The sequence below is a fragment of the Vombatus ursinus genome, unplaced genomic scaffold (assembly GCF_900497805.2).
Source record: "Vombatus ursinus unplaced genomic scaffold, bare-nosed wombat genome assembly UNPS02014802.1, whole genome shotgun sequence".
NCBI lineage: Eukaryota > Metazoa > Chordata > Mammalia > Diprotodontia > Vombatidae > Vombatus > Vombatus ursinus.
In genome coordinates, this window is record NW_020954580.1 from 28,368,649 (window position 1) to 28,392,503 (window position 23,855).

Below are 23,855 nucleotides of genomic sequence, written 5' to 3' on the forward strand. Positions count from 1 at the left end.
AAAAAAAAAAAAAAAAAGTCATGTACCTACAGATAGTGGTGAAACCATCATGGAAGAACCTAAACCAGAAATCTCTAGAAAATCTAGTCATGAATAACACTTTGTGCTTAGGCTAAACGTGAAATTGAATGACAGTAGTAGCTGATAACAAGCACTAAAACCTATTTATGTGTTTTAGCAAACTTAGGTATCCAACTGAAACACAAAATTAAAAAAAACCTGAATAAGCAAAAATAAAAAGCTGAAAATAAAAAAAAAAAACCAACTACCTTCCATCGTTTGCTTGCAAACAACTCCCCATTCCTAGAATAAAAAAAGTAAGATGAGTTTTCTTATACTTTTGTCTCCACCTGTTCTCCAATCCTATTCTGAGCCTTTTACTCATCCTCATCCACTTAATCATGCCTGTGTTCTTGATTATGCCTATTCCTTCACTCCTGAAGGAAAAGGGAGGTCAGAGATTAGTTCTCCTTAGTGTAAGTAAGGGAAGTTACAGCTCAGTTTATGTACCCTAGATATTTTCAGCTCAGGAAAAGAAAACAAATACCTGCTTCTGTGACTTCATTTAGTCCCTAGATATGTAGACCATTACTTATTTTCATAGGAGATCTACTTTCCAGGAAGGAATGTGCTTTTGAAGTAGAAAGATAGACAGAAGATAGACACTTCACTGACTTTCTAATACTTCTCAGTTTCCTTCATGTAATAGGTTGTATGATTCACCTTTGAAAGAAAGAATGAATGAAAAAGAAAACACTTATTAAGTGTTTAATATTTGCCAAGCACTGTTAGAATGAAGTGGAATAATAGGAGTCTAGACCTAAATTATGCCTATCTCTATGGCATGCACAAATGCATTTTTACAACTTTGCTTCCATATGAGATGGCAGTAACCAGGTTTTGCTGATACATAGGTTGTTTTCTTTGAATAAGTTAAATTATTATTATTTTGATTGGTCATAGGTGATGTTATTCAAGATACAAATTTGTTTCAGACTACTATACATACTTCCAAATATTTTTACGTGAAAAAAATGATAAACAATATTTTTAAAGTGTTACTCCTTCCTTTGGGCCAGGTATGTGGTACAGTGGATAAAGTGCTGGGCCTTGAGTCAAGACTCATCTCCTTGAGTTCAAATATGACCTCAGAGATTCACTAGCTGTGTGACCCTGGGCAAGTCACTTAATGCTGTTTGCCTCAGTTTCCTCATTTTTTAAAATAAATTGGAGGAGGAAATGGAAAATCACTTCAGTATCTTTGCCAAGAAAACACCAAATGGGGTGACAAAGAGTTGGACACAACTGAAAAATGGCTGAACTGAACAAGCCAAATCAGCTACTGATTTTGATATGTGAGCAATACACTGAACCCCAGTGTGACAGGAATGTTGAGGTGCTTTGGAGGTATATTGTGCACCTTCTATCTTTGTAGATAATTTTTCTGTTATTTCTGAATTGATTTTTGTTGTTGTTGTTTTTACATCCTTCTCCCTATCTCAAGATCCTTCCATATCAGGCTTTGTTCTTGGTCCTGGGTGAACAAAGGAAAAAAAAAGAAGTAATACTTGCCACCAAGGAGCTTACATAGCATATCATACATGCCATTGTATAGTTTGGATTGGGAAACATTGACCTAAAGGAATCTCAATAAGTTCCATTTTCTAGCCTTGTAAATAGTTTTGGAAAATCATCAGACTCATGAAAATTTAGTTTGGCTGCAAATATTTCATTATTCCCAGATTTTTTTTTTGTTTTATTTAGTGTTCTACTCTTCTTCCATGTCATTAAGCTGAGAAAACACAAGTAGCTGTTTGTAGCCAGTATGATTAATAGATGTTCCACAGACAGATTCCTTTGGAAGACAAAGAAAAGAGACATCTAGAAAGGGATGGACTTAGGTCTGCTAGCAGAGAAGGCCTTAAAGAAATTTCTCATCTTTCTTGCCTTATTATACACACTCTTCTACCATGGTGATGTTCTGTCTTCCAGCCCAGCTCACTATCCCCAGAAATGGCCACATCGTTTTCTCTGGCAGGAATGCTTCCTCATCTCACTTTCTCTCTGTTGAAATTCTACCCACACTTTAAGATTCAGCTCAAATGCTCTCTCCTCCAGGAAGTCTTCACTGGTTTTTCTGAGATGGTAATTTTTTTGAACCTCAAAAAGTTTCTTATGCAATTATGCATTTTTATAGGTATTTATAGTCCTTATCTTCCCTACTCCATGGACCATATATTATTTAATCTTTGTTCTTCCCCCCTCCCCTTGCCAAAACAAACAAAACAAAATAAAATCAACAAGCCCCATACCCTATGTTCTTAGTAAACATTTATTGAAGTTGAAGTTTATCCTGCATTGGGCTAGGCATATCATCCCATCCCACAAGGTTTGAATTTCTTCATCTCCAAAATTAGAGGGTTGGACTAGCTTCCTTTCAGTTCTAAATTTCTGTCTTATCTGTGATTATATGATCCTCTTTTAAAAATAGTACTTAAATATTTGGGCCAGAAATTATTTCCATATCATCTTTCATCAATACTGCTAGTGACAGGAGAGACTGTATTTATTCATTTGGTTAGTCACCCAACAACTACTGAATATATACTGTATGTATGCTATCATACTTAAAGACCATTTTAAAAAATGGAGATTACATAACCTCCCTTTATGATATACTGTAATTTTTCTTGATCATTATAAACATGTATTTCTTAATATCTGACCTAACTCCATACTTACTCTTTTAGTCTTTATTTTGTTTTCATTGAAATGGTGAAGAGTTACTACTTTTCACTTTTCAAACACTACTGACCACTTCCTCCCCACTGTTTCCCCTCCCCCAGGATAGCATGAATTTAAAATAAGGACATAAGCGTGAGCAATTGGATCAGATGTCTTTGTAGACTAGGGCTGTTGGAGATAAGGATATCTTGAGGAAAATCAACTTTTTTTTTTCTTTCTCATTCTTTGAGGGTGAATAAAACAGACAGTTTTCACTTTTAGTCTCTGATTAGGTTCATGTTACTTATACTAAAGCTGATGGTTAGTCCTAGAGTCTTGGGATGTAAAATTGAGAGCCTTGGGGAGGCTGGAGAGTGAGACCAATGAAAATAGTGCTTGAAACCCTCCTTAATTGGCTATGGCCAATTTGGTGGACAAAACCCTCCCCACCAGGGAACCTGTTACCCTAGATTCTACTGTGACTCAATCTTGTAGCCCTACTTATATTGAGTGGCCCACTGCTTGACTAGTGAGCATCAGTGCTCCAACTTTAGCCCTGATCAGGAATATATCCAGAGGTTCCCCACTCATTCACAGCCCTCCCTCCTTAAATCGCTCCTTTGGAAATCTATTAACATGAGAAGTACTCAATCCTGAGTCACTGAAACTTTCCATTTTGACAGAACACTCAAACAGGCGGAATACCTCCACTAATATCAAAGACCCTGCCCAACAATACTTATTGCCCCTTGGCCTCTCCATTTCTGGGTCTGGGAAGGTGAGGCTACTGTCCTGGCTCTGATCAAGGACTAAAGACCTCCTCCCCTTGAAATCTGTTGTCTTATTTGGAGGTAGGTGATGAATGGCACAATGAGCCATTGAAAGGGTGAGCAGGGGCAGAACAACTTCTGGGAGGAGCCAGGTTTTCATCAATTCAAGGAAGAGAAAAGAATGTGAGAGGACAGCACCTAAGATGAAAGTAATAGAATTAAGACTTCTAGAGGGCACAGTGGAAGGGGAGAGGTCAGAGCAAAACAGGATCATGGGATTGATAATTAAGGTATATAGGAAATGAAAAGCAAGAGGTTATAGTAGAGGCAGAAAGATTTCATTTAGGCAGCCCCCAGTACTGAATCACAGAAATTAAGAGAAGGAGTAGATGGGAGTTTGCTAGCTCTGGTTAATATAGGTGCTCCTACTCTCAAGGGTTCTGTGAAAATGGAAGATGGCATCGGTTTTTACTTTCCTAGTCCCTAGGGAAAAGGGGTCAATCAGACCCCCAAGGGTATTATTAAATATCAATTTAATTGAGTTATATATAATATATAACACATAATTAAATTTAAACTTAAATTTAGTGCCAGTTAATTCATCTCTTCCCAATATGGTAGGGGATGATGTGTAGTCAAGGGATTCCTTGTACATGGAACATGTGCTTGGATCTTGGTTGGGGCTGGTGTCTGAAATCCTGTTCCTAGATGAAGTTTTGATTGGAAGAGGTCTGGTATATGAGGTACCAGTTGTAGGAAATATCCTGGAGGTGAAAGGCCTAGTGTCTTGACACTCTATAATTTTGAGGGCTATTATAGAAAGCTGAGGCATTCATTTTTTTCAGATGGTTTGGTGAAGTCTTCACACATGGAAGTAGCTCCAGGCTTTCAAATCCAATTTCCGAATGTTCAGTGGTAAGGAAAGTGTCGAAGCATTATGGTAGTTATCCATAGCAGAGTAGATTTTGTCTTCGCAAAGTAAAGATACTTCCAGATTCTCCCCACCCCCACCTCCATAGGGGCGGGATTATATAGTACAACTAAACCCAAGGTGAGTGATGGAGAAGGGAGGAATAGGTGTAGAGGCAGGAATCTTGGTGTTAATGTAGGTCCCCACCTGCCAAATTGTTTTTTTAATTTTTTTGGTGTATTTTTTTAAACATTATAAACATTTATACATTACTTCATGAGAGATTTCTTTTAACTAAGATGTAAAGTTATATAAAATTAATAATATGGGGGCAGCTAGGTGGCGCAGTGGGTAGAGCACCAGGACTGGATTCAGGAGGACCTGAGTTCGAATCCGACCTCAGACACATAATACTTACTAGCTGTGTGACCCTAGGCAAGTCACTTAACCCCATTGCTTAGCCAAAAAAAAAAATAATAATATGATACTTGATGATAATTCAAGGTCTATGGCTGTTTTATTGTTAAGTATGGCTGAATACTTGGAATGTATACTTTTATTGGGAATATGCTTTTTTGGAGACAGCATCTTAAGACTGAATTCACTTTCTTGACTATCATCTCATCTTGTTGCTTCATACTGAGTTTGCAATCCACTAAAACTCCCGTGCCTTTTTTCATAGGGAATGTTGTCTAGCCATGTCCCCAATCCTATGTTGAACTTTTACTTTTTTCTGATTTTTTTTTAACTGAGATGTAGCAGTTTCCTATCAGAGTCAACCCATTGTGGTTCGAGCCTGTCCAGATCTTTTTGAATATTAATTGCTACTCCTTATATTAGCTCTGACACCCAATTTTGTGGCATTCATGTATTTGATAAGCATGCCATCTAAGGCTTCATCTAGGTCACAGATAAAAATGTTTAATAGTACAAGACAAAAGAGAGATCTGTGTACTGCTCTACTAGAATCTTCTTTCTTGGTTGACATGAAGACATGCCTTTGTATCCAGCTGTTCAAGCAATTCTTAGCCTACCTAACTGTATTCTCACAGTGTCTACTTATCTGTCCCCTGTACCACAAGGGTTTAATGATTTACTTTGCTGGTTGAAATACAGCTGTATCTTCCCATAGTTTTCTCCTGGCCTACCAGTCTAAAAATACTATCAAAAAAGGAAGTCAGGGTAGTTTGATGTATCTTGTTCTTGGTGAACCCATATTGGCTTTTAATGATTACCATGTCCCTTTGCAAGCACTCACAAGTCTACAAGTCATCCCTTTAATAATAAATTCTAGAAATTCACTAGGAAATGACATCAGTTTTTTTATAAAATTTAATTTAATTTATTTTTAGATATTTAACTTATTTATTTTTAGTTTTCAACATTCACTTCCATAAGATTTTGAGTTTTGCATTTTCTCCCCTCCTCTTCCTCCTCCCCCTCCCCAAGAAGGCAAGTAATCTGACAGAGGCTGTACTTAAACATTCACATTAAGCATCTTTTCACATTAGTCATGACGTAAAGAGGAATTAGAACTAATGGGAGGAACCATGAGAAAGAAGAAACAAAATGAAACAACAAAAGAAAAGGAGAGTAAATAGTACACTTCCATCTGCATTCAGACTCCATAGATATTTCTTTGGATATTGATAGCATTTTCCATGATGAGACTTTTGGAGATGTCTTGGATCTTTCCCTTGCTGAGAAGAGTTAAGTCTATCAAAGTCAGTCATTGCACAACATGGCTGTTATCGTGTACAACGTTCTCCTGGTTCTGCTCATTTCACTCAGTCTCAGTTCATATAAGTCTTTCCAGGTTTTTCTGAAGTATTCCTGCTCATCATTTCTTATAGCACAATAGTATTCCATTATATTCATATACCACAACCTGTTTAGCCATTCCCTAATTGATGGGCATCCCCTCAATTTCCAATTTTTTTTTTTTGCCACCACAAAAAGAACTGCTATAAATATTTTTGTACATGTGAGTCCTTTTCCCATTTTTATGATCTCTTTGGGATACAGACCTAGAAGTGGTATTGCTGGGTCAAAGGGTATGCACAATTGCATAGTCCTTTGGGCATCGTTCCAAATTGCTATCCAGAATGGTTGGATCAGTTCACAACTCCACTAACAATTCATTAGTGTTTCAATTTTCCCACATTTTCTCCAACATTTATCATTTTCCTGTTTTGGGAAACAGCATCAGTCTTACTGGCCTATTGTTTCATTTAGGTTTCCTGGAGGTACTGAAAACTTTTGGAAAAAACCATCAAAACTCTTGTGTGATGGTTACAAATTTCTGTGCTCTTGACTCCATTTCAGAATTTAGAAACTTTGCTGAGGCAGATACTCAGAAAATTCTGCTGTTGGTAACCTATCCTGGTTGTTCCCCTGGGCTTATCGAGGCTATGTAGCTGTTGCTTTCCCTTGTCAGAGGATAGTAACTCAGACCAATTTGTTTAACATGTTTATAAGCCAATTCTAAATTTAGATTAAAAGCACAGGACCAGAGGACTCTGAAGAAGCTACTTTCTGGTAAAACTGATCCTAGATAATAAATCCATGATACGTTGTTATCAGAATAAACAATAAGAGCTGGGATGCCCCTTTGGCTAATTTGCATCTCTGGGAGGGATCACTAAGTTTATCTTCCTTCACCCCCTGCCCCAGATGGCCCAAGCAAAGGGCAACACTGTCTTATGGAGCTGCAGCATACTCACGTAGCTTGTGGGTATAAAAGCTCTCTATTCATATTTTAAGTTACAAATGGAAAAGCTTCATGAGAGAAGAGCCGGGGATTTCTTTTAGAAGAGAATAGGAGAGAAAATCTCCATGGGAGAAAAAAGGAAGAACAACTTTGGCATCAACCATATTTTCAGAGAGAGGGGAGACAGAAGAGAGAGAGAGAGAGAGAGAGAGAGAGAGAGAGAGAGAGAGAGAGAGAGAGAGGTATTTCCCTATTTGAAACAGAGGGGTGTGGGCAGAAAGGGAGGAAGGGAAACAGGTTACGAAAGGAGGAAAGGAGGGAGGGGGGAGAGACAGGCACACAGAGAGAGGGAGAGAGAAAATTCATCTTTAGATTTGGGTCACAGTTAAGTTCTAGGCAGAAATTTATTGGAAAGCATAGTTGCTGCTCTTAAGAAAATACCAAAAACCTTATTATTTTGCCCTGTTGATATAGATTCAGACAAATTCTTATAGCTATTTACAGGTAAGGTCTTAGTAGTCATGGTTTTTCTCATAGATCGCTTTATTATTTAAAATACATTTTTTCCACTGATTAATCTCATTCTATAAACAGTAAGATCTATATTTCTCAGATCACCTTCAGTTCTTCCTTTTGTATTAGATCCTAATGTTTCTAAAAGCACACACACACACACACACACACACACACACACACACACACAGAGGAATGTGACCATGAAATGACACTGTTGATGTTTTTATTCTGTTTACTGGTCACTGGCAGTGTGCACTTTTTGTATGGACTGTTACTCTTTGAAATTCTGGCCTCTGTCTAATGGGAAGCATTATGTTTTGTTCAAAAAGAGCCTCTCCATCTCTGTTCAATGCTTACCATAAGGCTGTTTGTTTTTATTGCTTCCCAGAGATGACCTTGGTTTTTTCCTTGAAATGCATGCAATCCATGGAGCAGAACTGAATTAGTGGGTACAGGATGGAAAGCTGCACGTTCGGGCTTGCTGCTGGGGCAGTAAGGTGGTGTTGGGAAGAATCTAGAAATTAAAACTGTGCAACATTGAAACAAGCTGCCTTAGAAAGGTGTTATGCACCTCCCCCTCGCCCAATGTAGGTCTTCAAGTAAAGACTACATAGCCAATTGTTGGGTATATTGCAATGGGGATTTCTTTAGGGAATGAGATTGGAAAGATGGCTAACCCAGGTTCCGTTCCAACTCCGAAATTCTGAGACATGGTTCTTTAGTCAAATGGCTTTGGATTGATCTGCCCATGTCTGTCCCATTAAAGCTCTTCATAAAGTGTAGGTACTGTTGCCAGATCCCTTAAATAACGCACCATTCACCATCTCCTTCAAAGACATCACTCCTGAGGGTGATTGCTACCCTTGGGTGTTAATGACTGAAAAGGTGGTAGGATTAGCGGATTGGAAAAATAAAAGATGATGAAGAGAGTTTCCATTGAATATGATATCAGAATCTTGGAGAGTGTTTAGAGAATCTGTCTGTGAGTCCAATACATTACTGGGCTGGAAAGAAATGGAACATTGCTGGAACTGATGAAGAAGGACTGAGGATCCTGTGCCAGAGAGTGAACCTGGGCCTCAGGGCAAAGCTTCCTCCTGCTGAGAGATTTGCTTGTTTTTCAAACTGTACGAGTAATTGGTTGTTAAGTCATATTTTGCAATTTGAGGCACTATTTCAGAAAAATGGCTGCAACAAAAGATATTGGCGAAATGGAGGAGAGATGTTGTTTTAAGTGTTGAAAGGCTCAATTTAGATAGACTCAATGATATGCTACAATATTTTCCCCCAGATGGCTGAAAATGTTGACTTAAGCTATTTAAAATGTCAGAAGTGTATAATCTCCTCGAAGGGTCATTAATGTTTCAAGTATAAGCCTAAAGATTCTAATGGCACCCCCCCTCCCCGCCAATGCACTCCTGCCAAGATTGCCTGGGTGTGTGTTACCGGTATCACTTTCATTGTTGATAAAACCAAATGACCGTCATATTCTGACATCCAGAAAGAATCAGTCAATCAGCAAACATTTATTAAACACCTATTTTGTTGCAATCACTATATTAGATTCCTAAAAATAAAATAGTCCTTGCCCTGAAGGAGTTTACATCACATTGTGAAAGATATGTACATATGAGCATATCCAAAATTTGTTCTTGATCAGTCATTTTGCGGTCATGTCTGACTCTTTGTGACCCCATTTGGGGTTTTGTTGGCAGAGATGCCATTTTCTTCTCCAGCTCACTTTACAGATGAAAAAAATCGAGGCAAATGGGGTTAAGTGACTTGCCCAGGTTCACACAGATAGTAAGTGTTTGAGGCCAGATTTGAACTTAAGAAAATTAGTTTTTGTGACTCCAGGCCTGGCACCCTATCCACTGTGCCACCATATCCAAAATAAGTATGGACAAAATGCATACAAATATTCCTGCTTCCTCCTCTAATAGGAGGTGGTGTTTAAAGTAAAATTTAAATGCAACTGGGGATTCTAAAATAATTCTAGAAGCAAAATAGGAAAACAGTTCTAGGGGCTGGCCTGGGCAAAGGTAGAGAGATGCACAATGGATTGTCAAGTGTGAGGAAGAGTGAGAAGGTCTATTTGGTCAGACTGAGGAGTGCATGAGGAGAATGCAGTGTAATGAGTCTCCACACCAGGAGTGAAGGGCAGAGATACTGGAGTGGTTTGCCATTTCCTTCTCCAGTTCATTTTACAGATGAGGAAACTGGGGAAAACAGGGTTCAGTGACTTGCCCAGGGTCACACAGCTAGGAAGTGTCTAAGGCCGTCTTTGAACTCAGGAGGTTGAGTCTTTCTGACTCTAGGCACTCTATGCACTCTGCCATCTAAATATCATTAGGCAGATATTAAGTATATAAGGACAATATCAGGACCTATTGACTTCAAGGAACGCTAACTTCTTGAAGCCAGATAGAAGAGGCTCTGTGCTTATATTTTCCTGCATGTGTATGATGGGTCCCAGTATTTAAAAAACAAAGGCAAAACAACACTCTTTTTCTATTCTATTTGTCATATTTAAAAGGTCTGAAAGGACTACTCCAAAAAGGCCAAGAACTCTTTGACTTTATAATATCCCATTACAGGAATGTCTGGACTCTGACCTGATGCTTATGATAAGCTAAGAGCTGGCACTTGGCTATTCCTTGTGTATGGAACCATGCCATTGACTTTTGAAATAGGTCAAAGGGAGCCCTTAAGATTTTTCATATGCTAAGGAGATGATGTGGAATATAAGATTTGAGGGGTCAGCAAGAAAAGTGAGTCTCCTTTGTATTCAGAAGTCTGGGAAAGCAGTCGTCTTGATACAGATGTATTTGGAACAAGGTCCTAAACACCACCTGAGCCCCAATACCTAAAATGGGTGTTTGATAGAGTATAGGAGAAACTCCAACACAAAGCCCTTATAGAATATAGCGGGCAAAATAGTCTTCTTGTACATGTTGTGGTTAATTTCTTGGGCTGCTAAGTGACTCCAGGCCTGGGGACACTCATTTTCCTGAGTTCAAATCCAGCCTCAGACACTAACTATGTGACCCTGGGCAAGTCACTGAACCCTGTTTGCCTCAGTTTCCTCATCTGTAAAATGAGCTGGAGAAGGAAATGGTAAACCATTCGGGTATCTCTACCAAGAAAATCCCAAAATAGGGTCATGAAGAGTCAGACATGACGGAAACAACTCAACAACAACAACAACAACAAATATTGATAATGGTACAATAAATATTGATAATGCTTCAGCCTCAAATGGTTCTTTCAGAATTGCCAGAGTGATATTGTGTTTCTGGTAAATTTTCAGTGTGACCTTGTACCTTTTGTTTGCTATCCCACCCTCCACAGTGGTAGTTCCAAATCTTAACTTTCCTCAAGCCCTCCATTGTACTCCTTTCCCTGTCTCCCACCTCATACTTCACTGAAAAATTGAGTGGGATCATTCACTATGAAATCCTTTATCTTTCTTTCTCCTCATCTCTCACTACTATCTCTTTATTCACTTTCATCACTGGTGAAGTGATAGGCCTTTTCTTTGCCAACGCTATACACTGTTGATTTCTTTCTGAAAATTATTCACATTATCATCCCAATTCTCTTATTTTCAATCTGTTTGCTTGCTTCTTTCTTGCTAGCTACAAACATGCTGTCTCCTCTGTCCTTAATAAAGATAAAAAACAGAAACAAATAAATAAAACCCACCAACACTCACTTGATCTTACCATTCCCAGTAGCTATTATCTACCCTCCTCTGCTTTATGGCTCAGCTATTTGAGAATGCGATCTACACTTGGTGTTTCCCTTCGCATATTATTGTTTTCTAAACTGTCTGCAATGGGGCTTCTGATCTTGTTATTCAGCTGAAATGTCTTTCTCCAAAGTTACCAGTGATCAGTCAAAGCTCTTTACAATTAGGCTCCTTCCTACCTTTCCCGTCCTAGCCTTTCTTCCTCTTCACACATTCTACTTACCCAGTTATGAAGATCTATTTGCTGTTCCTTACAGAAGACATTCCATCTGTCTCCATGTGTTGGCCCTGGCTGTTCACAAGTCCTGAAATGCTTTCTTTCTTCACCTTTACAACTTAGAATCCCTGGCTTCCTTCAAGATTCAGCCCCAGTACCACTTTCTGCAAAGGTCTTTCCTGGTTGCCCTAATTACTAGAGGCTTCCCCTCTACTTTTACATATCTTTTTATGTGATGTCCTTTCCATTAGAATGTTAGCTCTTTGAGAGCAAGGGATATTTTTGTCATTCTTTGTATCTCCTATAGTTAGCATAGTGCCTGGCTAGTAAGTATTTCGTAAATGTTCATTGAGTGATTGCTTGTCCAAATAAACAAAAGGTTTCTTAGCCTGGATGAGAAATGACTCAGAAGGGAACATGAGCCTTTCAAATATTTGTCTTTTGGAAGTGGGATTTGACTTGGTCTGCTTGGCCCCAGAAGGCCAAAAGGGACAAACTTTAAGTGTCTAATTTAGTTTTAATGTAAGGGAAAGCTTCCTACAAAATGGAGATATCTGAAAGAAGAATGAACTGCTGCAGGACATGGAAGATCTCTCCTCAGTTGAGGCCTTCAAGCACATACTGAATGACCACTTGTCCAGTATATTGTATGGGCTGTTCTTGGTCAGACATGAGCTGAATTCTCTAGCCTCTGAGGTCCCTTCAGAGTCTGAGAGTCTCTGATTGTAAGGTGTTGTGATGAAACCTCAGAACAAACTTTAGAGAAGGGAGCGTTCACAATAGCATAGTAGATAAATACAAATTGCTAACCTGGCATTTAAAGACCTTTAAAATCTTCTTCCAATCTCTTCTTTTAGCAGTATTTATATTTTTTGTCTTCACATACTTTTTCTTCTAGTCAAACTGTAATAATAGCTTTTCCTTGATTTTGACACATTATCCCCCCTTTTCAGGCTTTTTGCATGGGCTGTCCCTTTCTGTATACCTCTGTTTCCCCCATGAAGATCATGGACTTGTTATATGCATGGGTATAGAAGGCTCAAGGGAATTTTCAGTATTTCCAAATTTCATAGAACACATCTGTGAAATAGCTCGTTTTGATGTCCTGTGCTTTGCTTACCGTACAACTTTCTCCAGCATGGCATAGAGTCAGCCCTGAACTTGCAACAAGAAGACTTGGTGTCTAAGTGGTGACACCCAGTTCCCAACTTTGATATTATTACCTAGTTATGTTAGAGTGCATTAGTCACTGACCTTTTCTGAGCCTCAGTTTTCTCATATGTTAAATAGGATTTCACTCTCACAGTACTTACCTTTCAAGGTTGTTGTAAGGAAAACACTTTACAGACAATAAAAGTGTTATGCAAATATGAGCTGTTATTATTATGTCTGTTTAACACTCAACTGCCTCTTGATGGTGAGACTTACTCAGGAACCTTCCCTGGGGCTCTGACAGAAATAGGGCATTTTCCCCCCTTTCTTTGTACTTTAGTACATAACACATAGAGAAACCCAAACTAGCTTTGGCTTCCCAGTGCAAATGGAGAAAATTGATCATGCCTGATAAAAGGACACAAGAAAAAGAAGCTGCCCAAGGACCTTATTTTCCATGCTTATGTGTTATTCACTCTGACTACAGATTTTAAACACAACTGTCTCTGGGCTTTTAGAAGAAGAAGGAAAAAAGGACTGTGGGCTTGTTAAGAACATGATGAGCAGAGGCAGAACACTTTGGTGGGGGACTCAACACTTCAGTTGTCATGGTAGCCAAAAGCTTTCAAGTAGATCAATTTTTTTTTTCCTTCACAGAAATTGAAGGTCTGTATTAGTATGCTGAGAATGAAGAGAAAGTCAGTAGCAACATAAATGAATTGAGAGGTGAGAATATATACTTTTACTTTTCCAACCATGGGTGTTGGGAAAATTATATCCTTTTAAAGTTTAAAGTTTGAGTTTAGCTAGGGGTAGGCAATCTGGGAGCTTGGCAGAAAATCTCAGTTTTTGTACGGGCTTCTTGTCAACATAAGTCGTTTCCAAGTTGGTTATGAATAAAATTCAAGTACATTTCCAGATGAATGTATTTTTTTAAATGAATTTTGAAGAGAAATACAGAATGCCAATACATACCAGCATCCTTGGTAATAGCAGCCACAACTTGCAAAGTTTTAGCTGTGAGTCATTGATTTTTAAAGATGAAGGGTCTTCTTTGAATCAGGAGTGAACTATTTCTAGTTATCCAAAGGAGAGGAAAATAATTGTTTAAAACCAAAACAGAAACTAAAATGAACTTCCTCCCTAAAAATCATTAGTTAAGAAAACTCTTCTACCTTGCTTGTAACTTATTAGTAAATGAAAATGTGATTGAATTTCTCATAAGTGTATGTCAACTTCATAAGTCTTACATACCACACTAGGTAAATCAGCTCAATCAATATATACATATATATATATATATTTTTTTTAGTGAAGCAATTGGGGTTAAGTGACTTGCCCAGGGTCACACAGCTAGTAAGTGTCAAGTATTTGGTCTGAGGCTAGATTTGAACTCAGGTCCTTCTGACTTCAGGGCCGGTGCTCTATCCACTGCACCACTTAGGTGCCCCTCAATCAATATTTTTACATAGAAAGGCAACTTAATTTAGTATTTTTAAGTTAGAAAAATATAAATATTAATCCTTTAAAATTAAGAACTGGGACCATTTAACTTGGGCAAAAATCGCAATGGACATACATTGGTACTATATTATCATAAAGTCAGGTTCAATACTAGTTAAAAGGTCCATTGAACGAAAAAGTAATAATTAATGGTTTGGCATCAGCTTGGGAGGAAGTGTCTCATAGAGTGTCCCAAGAATTTCTCCTTGGTCCTGGGTTGTTTAACAGTTTTGTCAGTGGCTCGAATGAAGTATTCCAGTGGTGGAATACTCACCAAGTTTCTTGATGACACAGTAATGGAAGGAGTAGGTAACATATTGAACAGCAGAGCTGGGTTAGAAAGTTATTTTTTTTTAAGCAGGCTAGGATGTGGGGCTAAATCTAAAATGATATTTAGTAGAGATCAAAGAAAAGCCTACTTTAGGGCCCAGAAATTCACCTTTCCAAATAGAAAGTGAACAAACTGTGGCAAGTAGAAATCTGTCTGAAAAAAAAAATCTAGAGGTTTTAGTGGACAAGAAATAAAGTACAAATGCATAGTGTCATACAGTAGACAACAAAGACAATTCAGTATTAGACTACATTAAGAATGACATGGTGGCCCAGACTGAGAAGGTGATAAGGTTCATTGTACTCTCTGTTCTGGTCAAACCATATCTGAAGTTTGCACTCATTTCTAGACTTTACATTTTATTTTACTTTATCTTATTTTATTTTATTTTTTCAGCCAAAGACAAGGTTTATTAGAACATCCATCATATTGGACAGACTCTTAAGGAATCTGAACATTAGTAAGCTATTGGCTAGATTTTAAGAATCTGAGCTATGGTTCGGTTATAAGAATCCCAGCCTCTTAATAGAGACAAGATGGACCTTACATACAAAAAGCCTGTGGGAGGGATCTAGGAGTGGCCAAGTAGTTTGGGGTGATGGGAGGAGGGGCCTAAGGAGATCTGGATGGGAGTGGCCAGTAAACTGGGGTGAGCAGAACTCTTGGGACCTAGACAATGGAGCCTAGCTAGGATTAAGTGTGGGAAATGGCCAGGGGCCACAGAGAGGTAAGACAATGGAGGGGAGATTGGGTGTAACCACAACGAAAGGCCAGTTGATGGGATTACAGCCTCAGGTGAATGCCAGAGATTTGGCCAGGAGGGAAAGTCCAGGGTTTTTCCTTTCTGGGGCCCAGATCCCAACTCCATCATTCCCCCCTCAAACAAATGGGACCCAAATTCTTTTGGAGTAAGGGGCAAAGGTCTCGGCTTCTGAAACTGCTTCCTGCTGGCAAGGGGCATAGAGCTGTCCCTGCCTCAAGGGGGTCCCAAAGAGGAGGTTAACTGGAACTGAGCACAGGCTGTATCCAGGGAACAATGGAGGACATTGACTGGTAGCCACTGTTTGCTATCAACTGTAGGTGAATGGCCCATAGTCTGGAAGACATAAATCTGACAGAAGAAACTGCAGGGCCCAGATATAAAGCAGGGGGCTAGATTTAGGGCCCAACTTTGAGAGGATAAAACATCCATAGCTCTGTTTGGATTCAGATAATTCAGTTTTCCAACCAGGCAGTATCAAATCCACCTCATAGCCAGACTCAGAAATAGCTAGGTGGGTAACATTCCTTTTCAAAGGAACATGATAGGGAAACTGAGTCAGGAGGATTCCATCTTAGACTGAGGTTAAAATTGTCCTCTCAGCTTTTCCCTATGCTGACTTCTCATCAATATCACCTTGTCTGAGTAGCTTGTAGCATTTCTCTCAGATGGTGGATTATTGATTATCAATGGATTATGACCCATCAGACAACTCAAAATAAAATCCTATGAGCTTTTACCTCAAACAGCAAGTTTTACTAATCACAGCTTAGGAAAACTTTTCCAGGATTTACATCTCATTCTTAAATTTGTCCTGGTGTAAAAAGCTAATCATTAGAGATTTCTATATACTTGAAAATTCTCAGCAAGTCATACATAACTCAAACAAACTTTTTGGCTAGTTTACACATTAAAACAATAACCAGCAATAGCTAAATTATTTTAGCGGTAACCAAATTATGAAAAGTTGCTTGACATACCTGATACAGAAAGTTCACCAATTTGAAACTTGAAACAAACCCATTACCCATCAGGTGACTTCAGTTTTGTCAAATTCGTTTCCAGGTTACCTTACAGAGAATCAACATCTCATCATTAACAGTTAAAACTACAAATTTAAAAGAGCCTGCTTACCTAAGTTTGGAGGCTAGCTTCATTACCTTGAGCAGGATGTGCTGAACCTGGGTGATGCTTTCAGGCAAAGTTTGCCCTAGGACCCAAAGCCATTGCCAGGAGGGCCCAAGCTGTAGCTGCTGCCCCTCCCCCCTCCTTCCTTTCCCAGGTAGGGGAGGGCAAAATCAAAGGTGAGGGGGAAAGGGTGAAACTCTCTTATTCTATGAGAGGGGTTAACAGATACCCTCTTGACTCAAGGAAAGGGAGTGACCAGGTTGTACAGGTGTTTCAAAACTCCTTAATGATCAATCACAAAAGCTCCAGAATATGCCAAGATATTTTTAGCTGTTCTAACTTTCCCTGTAACCTCCATGAAGAAGGATTCAGAGGTGCAGAGGGAAGGGAGTAAGTAAGCCTCAGGGAACCAAAAAGCAACTGCAGTTTTCCCCAATTCCCTAGCACCAAGGGAATTAACAGAATTGAGCATACACTTCCAGATAGGGCTTCCGTCCTTGTCCTCTATGCTGCGGAAGGTGTACCCAGGTCCATGGTCTTGAACTGACCCTGTGGACCGAGAGCCTGAGAACACCAGGCTGAGTGAGAGACAGCTTCGTAACTATCTGACCGAAAAGCACCTCCAACTCTTAGTGTTTGGAGAGCAACCCTAACTGCAGAGCAAGAAAGGAGGTGGGGGAGGGGCTTACATATCTTCCAGTCTTGGCTAGAGAAGAACTTGGGGTAAGGCAGTTTCCCTGTATGGGCCACCAAGATGATGCGATTTAGAGGTTCAGGTGTGCTGGGATCCCAAAATCACAAGACATGGGTCCTGCCCGAAAGAATTGGACCCAAGCCTTCTTTCAGCCAAAGACAAGGTTTATTTGAATATCCATCATATTGGGCAGACTCTTAAGGAGTCTGAATATTAGTAAGCTATTGACTAGATTTTAAGAATTTGAGCCGTGGCTAGATTATAAGAATCCCAGCCTTAGGCTTTAAATTTTAGAAAGGATATTGGAAACCTAGAGGACAACCAGCAGTCTTGAAATTAGTTTTTATGAGTGATGTGGTTACAAATGGTACCCTAAGGGTTAAAAAGAATATTGAGGGCTGCTTTTCCAGTACTTTGTGAAGACCCTCCTGAGGGGGTTGGGGGTCATTCTGTAGCCCATCCTGTAACTTGGGAAGATCCGAAAGTCCTTTTCCCCTTATCTTGAAATACCATAGGACTTCTTATCTTGTAAGACCAAAAGAATTGCTTTCTTCTTCCTTATCCTGTCCTCCTGCCCTGTCCCTTTAATCTTTAGGCTAGGTTCCCCTGTCCTGTTCTTGAATCTTTAACCTATCATAAAACCTTTAAAACCTTATCCTGGACCATAAAGAATGACTTTTGTCTCACTCATCTTGTGTCATAAAATTCTTCCTTATCCTGTCCTTAATCTTCAACCCCCATAAAAAAAACCCTAAAATATCATCATCATTCTGAAACCCCTATATCAGCCTGGTTCTCCCAAATATCAGGGCCTTTAAATAGCTTTTTGCTAACAAGGTCTGTGTGTTTCACATAATAAAGCTCCCAATGGCTACTGAGAATGTCTAAGTGAATTCTTTTAAAAAAAATTAATTAATTTATTTTGCTTTATCAACAATCACTTCCATAAGCTTTTGAGTTCTAAATTTTTCTCCCCCTCCCTCCTCTCCTCCCTCTCCAAGATGGTACACAATCTGATATAAGCTATACATATACATTCCTATTAAACATATTTTCACATTAGTGATGTTGTAAGTAAGAATTAGAACCAATAGGAGGAACTACCAGAAAGAGGAAACAAAACACAACAGAAGAAAAAAAAATCGCAAATAGTATGCTTTGATCTGCATTCAAACTCCATAGTTCTTTCTTTGAATGTGAATAGCGTTTTCCATCATGAGATCTTTGGAGATGTCTTAGATCCTTGTATTGCTGAGAAGGGTTAATTCTGTCACTATTAGTCATTGTACAACATGGCTATTACTGTGTACAATGGTCTCCTGGTTCTGCTCACGTTAGTCAGCATCAGACCATACAAGTCTTTCTAGGTTTTTGTGAAGTCTGCCTGCTCATCATTTCTTTTTTTTTTATTATTTTTAAAAAAATTTTTTTTAACTTTTAGGCAATTGGGGTTAACTGACTTTCCCAGGGTCACACAGCTAGTAAATGTCAAATATTTCGTCTGAGGCCAGATTTGAACTTAGGTCCTCCTGATTTCAGGCCAGTGCTCTATCCACTGTGCCACCTAGCTGCTCCTTTCATCATTTCTTCTGTCACAATAGTATCCTATTGCATTCATATACCATAACTTGTTCAACCATTCCCCAATTGATGGGTGTTCTCTCAATTTTCAATTCTTTGCCACCACAAAAAGAGCTGCTATAAATATTTTTGTACATGTGGGTCTTTTTCCCATTGGTATAATCTCTTTGGGATATAGCCCTAGAAGTGTTATTGCTGGGTCAAAGGGTATGCACATTTTGATAGCCCTTTGGGCATAGTTCCAAATTGCTCTCCAGAATGGTTGGATCAGTTCACAACTCCACCAACAATGCATTAGTGTTCCAATTTTCCCACATCTTCTTCAACATTTATTATTTTTCTGTTTTGTCATGTTGGCCATAAGTGAATTCTTTCACACTCAAACTGCTCTCCCGAATCTGACCTTAACATTAGGAAGGGTCAAAAGAACTCGAACAACTTAAGGAAAGACTTACAGACGGGTGTCATGATCCCTTACTTGAAGGACTAGCATTGGAAAGAGTCATTATAATTGTCCTTCTTGGTCCCATGAGAGAGAAGTAGTAGCAGCAGGTAGAAGTTACAAATAGGCAAATTTACCCTTTAAGTAAAAATTAACTTCTTAAGGACTAGAGGTATCTAAAAGTCAAAAGAGCTGCATCAAGGGATAGTGTGTACTGCCTCCCGGAGGTACACAAATGGACATTTCTCAGGTATGTTATTGGGGACATTCTTGTTCAGATAAGGGTTGATTTGATTGGCTATTAAGATCCCCTTCCAACTCAAAGATCTTGTTTTGTTCTATGAAGAGAGAAACAATGAGACTGTGAAAGGAAAGGGGGAAAACATGGGGAAAGTCAGGCTGGAGAAGAAGAGAGGACAAGAGACAATGACTGAAATAGGCAAACATAACTACATCTTTTGCCTATCTCATCTGTTTCCTATAATCCCTCCCACCCTGCCCAGGTCTCTGCTCTTCTGCTGCTTTGGCCTAATTTCCCACTTCTCCTTTGCTTGTATCTCTTATTCCTCTTGGGAGAGTGAATACCATCCCTAGGAGGAGCCTATCAGCCAGCTAGGGGTTAACTTCATAGAGCTAGCTTGTAAACTGCAGATAAACCCAAATGGAGACAACAAACAGCCATGGGCTCTTTATATATGCTCTTTTTTTTTTCTTATTTCACAAGATTATAGATTTAGAGCTGGAAAGAACCTCAAAGGTCATTTAGTCCAACTTCTCATACTATCCTGATGATTTATTGTTTTGTCTTAACTATAATTTTTGTCTGGGCTTCTGGATTTCATGTCTGGCCAGCTCTTGGGCTCCCTTTTCTCTGTTACAAGCACATCTTGGCCTTTTGCCTCTGGTCCTTTTGTTTGCCTTCTTGGCTGATCTGTTACAAGCTCTCATTTCTTGTCTTTCTTCAAACACCATCTCAAAACTGTCTTAGCCAGCTTTCTCCCAGATTCCCAGCATCCTTATACCTCTAGCCCCATGCCCATTGTAGCAGTGTGAGCTTTCAATTGCCAAAGGATAGGCAATTTTAAAAACTCCTTCAAAGTCTGTACAAAAATCTAACAGGATTGTAAATATTCATTATCAAACTGACATTTAGCCCTTTGGATTGAAGAATTATACAAACAGAAAAAAAATCATGAATTTGGAAAATAATGCTAAGAATTATTCTAATTGTTTTTCTTTGCCATAGATTTTGGCTACATTTTGTTTCGTTGATTTCTTTGATTGCACTTTTGCATGGGTAGTCAAACCTACACACACACACACACACACACACTTCTTTTATTAGAAAACGAGCTTTTTATGTTTCTTAGGATCAGACTTTTGAAGTTCGAGGGGACCTTGGAGATCCTCTAGTCCATGGGTTCTTAACCTTTTTTACATCATGGATTCTTTGGCTGTGTGGTGAAGCCTATGGAATCTTTCTCAGAATAATGGTTTTAAATGCATAAAATAAAATATATGAGATGCCAAAGGAAACCAATTATATTGAAATACAGGTATCAAAATATTGAAAAAGCAAGTTTATGGAAGCCAGGAGAAGAACCCTTGCCCTAGAATGATGTGTGTAGTTTGTAGAAGTAGGAATTGCACAGGAATACAGCTAACTTGGTCACCATAGCCACTCGTTGTTGTTGTTTGGTTTCCAGTCATGTCCAACTTTTGTAACTTCTTTTTGGAATTTTCTTGGCAAAGATACTGGAATGGTTTTGCCATTTCCTTCTCCAGCTCATTTTACAGATGAGGAAACTGAGGCAAACAGGGTTAAGTGGTTTGCCCAGGGTCACACAGTTAGTAAGTGTCTGAGATCAAATTTGAACTCAGGTCTTGCTGACTCCTGGCCTGGCACTCTATCCTGTGCCACCTAGCCATCCTCACATCTGCTCAAAGATCATTGTTTGGTGGTTGTAATGCCAGTCTCTCTGTCTCTGATCCTTGTCCATAAGACGCCATTTGAGAGAGAAAGAGAGAGAGACTGAGACAGATGGGGAGAGACACAGAGAGAGTGAGAGAGAGAAAAAGAGAGAAAGAGAGAGAGAGAGAGAAAGACAGAGACAGACACAGAGACAGAGAGACAGATGGAGAGAGACACAGAGACAGAGAGTGAGAGAGAGAGAGAGAGAGAGAGAGAGAGAGAGAGAGAGAGAGAGAGAGAGAGCTTATTCTTAGTTTTTTTCTGCATACCAGACTGTGGTTTCCCACAGTCCATTGCTAAGCCAGATTATTTGAGGTGGTATGTCAGTACATCCTAAAAATGTTTCCTCTTTTCTCCTGCCTTGGGAATACCACATGTGGGTGTGTGCACACATACACACACATTACACTAAGAGAGAAAAACAAGACTTATCTGTGGGTGTGATTCAGTGAGGGAAAAAGCACACTTTAAACACATCTGTCCACTATGTGTTCAGAAACCCCAGTGTGGCCTAATAGGCAGGAGAATTGCAAAATGTTCTAGTCTAGGATTTGCTGCTAACTTTGAGTGAGAGTACTTAACTCTTTATGCATCCATTTTTCTTTTTTTTTCTTTCTTTCTTTTTTTGCCACCAGGGATTTTGATTTAAACTTATATAAGAGGGTTGTGAAATGGCATTATTCAGCCTGTAAGAGAAAGGTGAATGGACCAGGAGGCCACTCTAGGCAGGAATCTGGTATTAGAATTAAGGTCGCTGTTCTCCTCTGAACTAATAATTAGTAGGAATTTTAATCCAATTACACTAGCAGGTCTGGGAATTAGTTGGCTTTTATTCTGCTGGTATTGTGTGAAATATTAGCCAAGCCATGTAGCTGAATAACTAGAGAGGATTTAATTATGATAGTTACTGATGTTTTTTGGAACATCAAAGACATCACTGGCAGATTATGAAGCCAGATGTATTACACAAAGTAAGACTTGATCATCATTTTCTAGTATTTGTATCCTGTACAGGCAAAGGTGTAATTATTGAATAACTTCTACTAGGGAAGCCTTTTTCTCCCCCATAGCTGTGTAGTCATTGACTTTGTCTGCTGGATTTTGAATTTGCCTTTAGGAAGGTTTAGGAAAAGGATAGCGTATTATTCACAGTTCTCCCAAGACCTTCATTCTGCTGAGAAAGTTAGTGCTCACAAATTTCAAGGCAGGATATTAAGTCGGTTAAGTTAAAATAATTTAGGCTGTATCTTCATTAAAAATGAAAGTCTTAATTCCTTTCTTGGGAATTATGAGTCCCTTTCATGGCTTTTATAGTAGTTTGTTTTAATTGTCTGCATGTCTTTTAAGCATAAAAATCTACACAAAATGTAATTTTCCCTATGTTTGGTTTATTGAAGTAGGAACAGCAAAACAACCAAAAAACTCAACTGAACTATGACAGTATAGTAACTTTCTTAAATCACTGGAACTAATCATTGCTTTATTATCAATAATAAACTGGATTGCTGGGCCCAGTAAATCCTCCAAAGAGGAATAGGTGTTTGAAATGGAACCGATAGGAGCCTCAACAGAAAGTTACCATGTTATCAAGAAGTTTTTGGATTTTTTTTTAATTCAAAGGCAACTTTATTAAAATTATGCATTTTTTGAGAGAGATATTTTACTTTAAAGTTCAATGCACAGCACTGGCCTAATGATTGGAACTGTGGGTGACAAATTAAATGAGCAATATCAAGTTCATGCTTTAGAGAATCTGATCTTTTGTTAATTGAGGATGATTGACAATATTCTCATTTAAGGTTGAACTTTAATAGGTGTCTAATGAAAACAATAGCATCTCATGAAATGTTGGTCTGAATGTACAACAAAAAGCCAAAATAAGAAGAGGAAAAGCGAACGTAGTCTGAGTGTGCTAGAATTTAAAAAAGTAGATTCCCAAAATTTCAGAAAAGATAGAGGGATGATCCCATTGTCTGAGATTCTTAAACGGAAATAGGCTTAAGAGCACTGGGAGGCTGCCAAGAATGAAATTTTGAAGACTCAATCTTGAATTTTCTTACTAGGAATAGAAAGGGGGAAGTTATCTAAAGAACATGATATCACATTAGAGGGAGCTTTTTGATGAACTCAGATTTTAAAAGGACCAGCAAAAAATAATCTAGGTCATGTAATGAAGAATGAATAATAATAAAAAAAAAGATAGACATGATTAGGGAGGAATAATGTCAAGAGGGCTCTCAAACAGTGCTAAGAATAAGAAAGGAACTTCTAAAAAAAAATCTATGCTGTGGCCTGGAAAAAACAAAGAAAGTTGAGAGTAAATGGAACAGCAATAATGGATGATAAAAACCAGACTTATTTTACTTCTATTTTCTCTATCTAGGAAAGTGATCCCTATATTTAAAGAGAACAAAAATAATTAAGAGGAAACAAAAATGTAAGAAATGTAAGAAGATGGTAAGAAATCATCTAACATCCCAAAATGAGTTCATTACTTCGCAGGGTACTGAAAGAACTTGCTGATGTGATTGCTGAAGGATTGTTGGTGACCTTTGAGAAATTTTTGAAATTAGAAGAGGTGATTTGGAATTGGAGGTAGAAGGCATTGCCCTTTCCCCACCCAAAAAAAAAGCCAGGAAAAAAGAAGATTCTGCAGAGTATGAATTTAACATTGACCCTTGACAAAGTTCTGAT

General features: G+C 38.7%; 1 protein-coding gene across 5 annotated transcripts in view; it reads left to right on the forward strand.

Moving 5' to 3' along the window:
* The window catches only part of ENOX1 (ecto-NOX disulfide-thiol exchanger 1), a 548,229-nt gene that overhangs the window by 51,603 nt on the left and 472,771 nt on the right, over positions 1 to 23,855 (forward strand). For 2 of the 5 annotated variants that reach the window (XM_027873689.1, XM_027873691.1), the window contains exon 2: positions 13,408 to 13,476. The exons of the other annotated variants lie outside the window; for them this stretch is intronic. The gene's annotated coding sequence lies outside the window, so the exon portion shown is untranslated. The remainder of the gene's footprint in view (positions 1 to 13,407; positions 13,477 to 23,855) is intronic. 5 annotated transcript variants of the gene reach the window in all.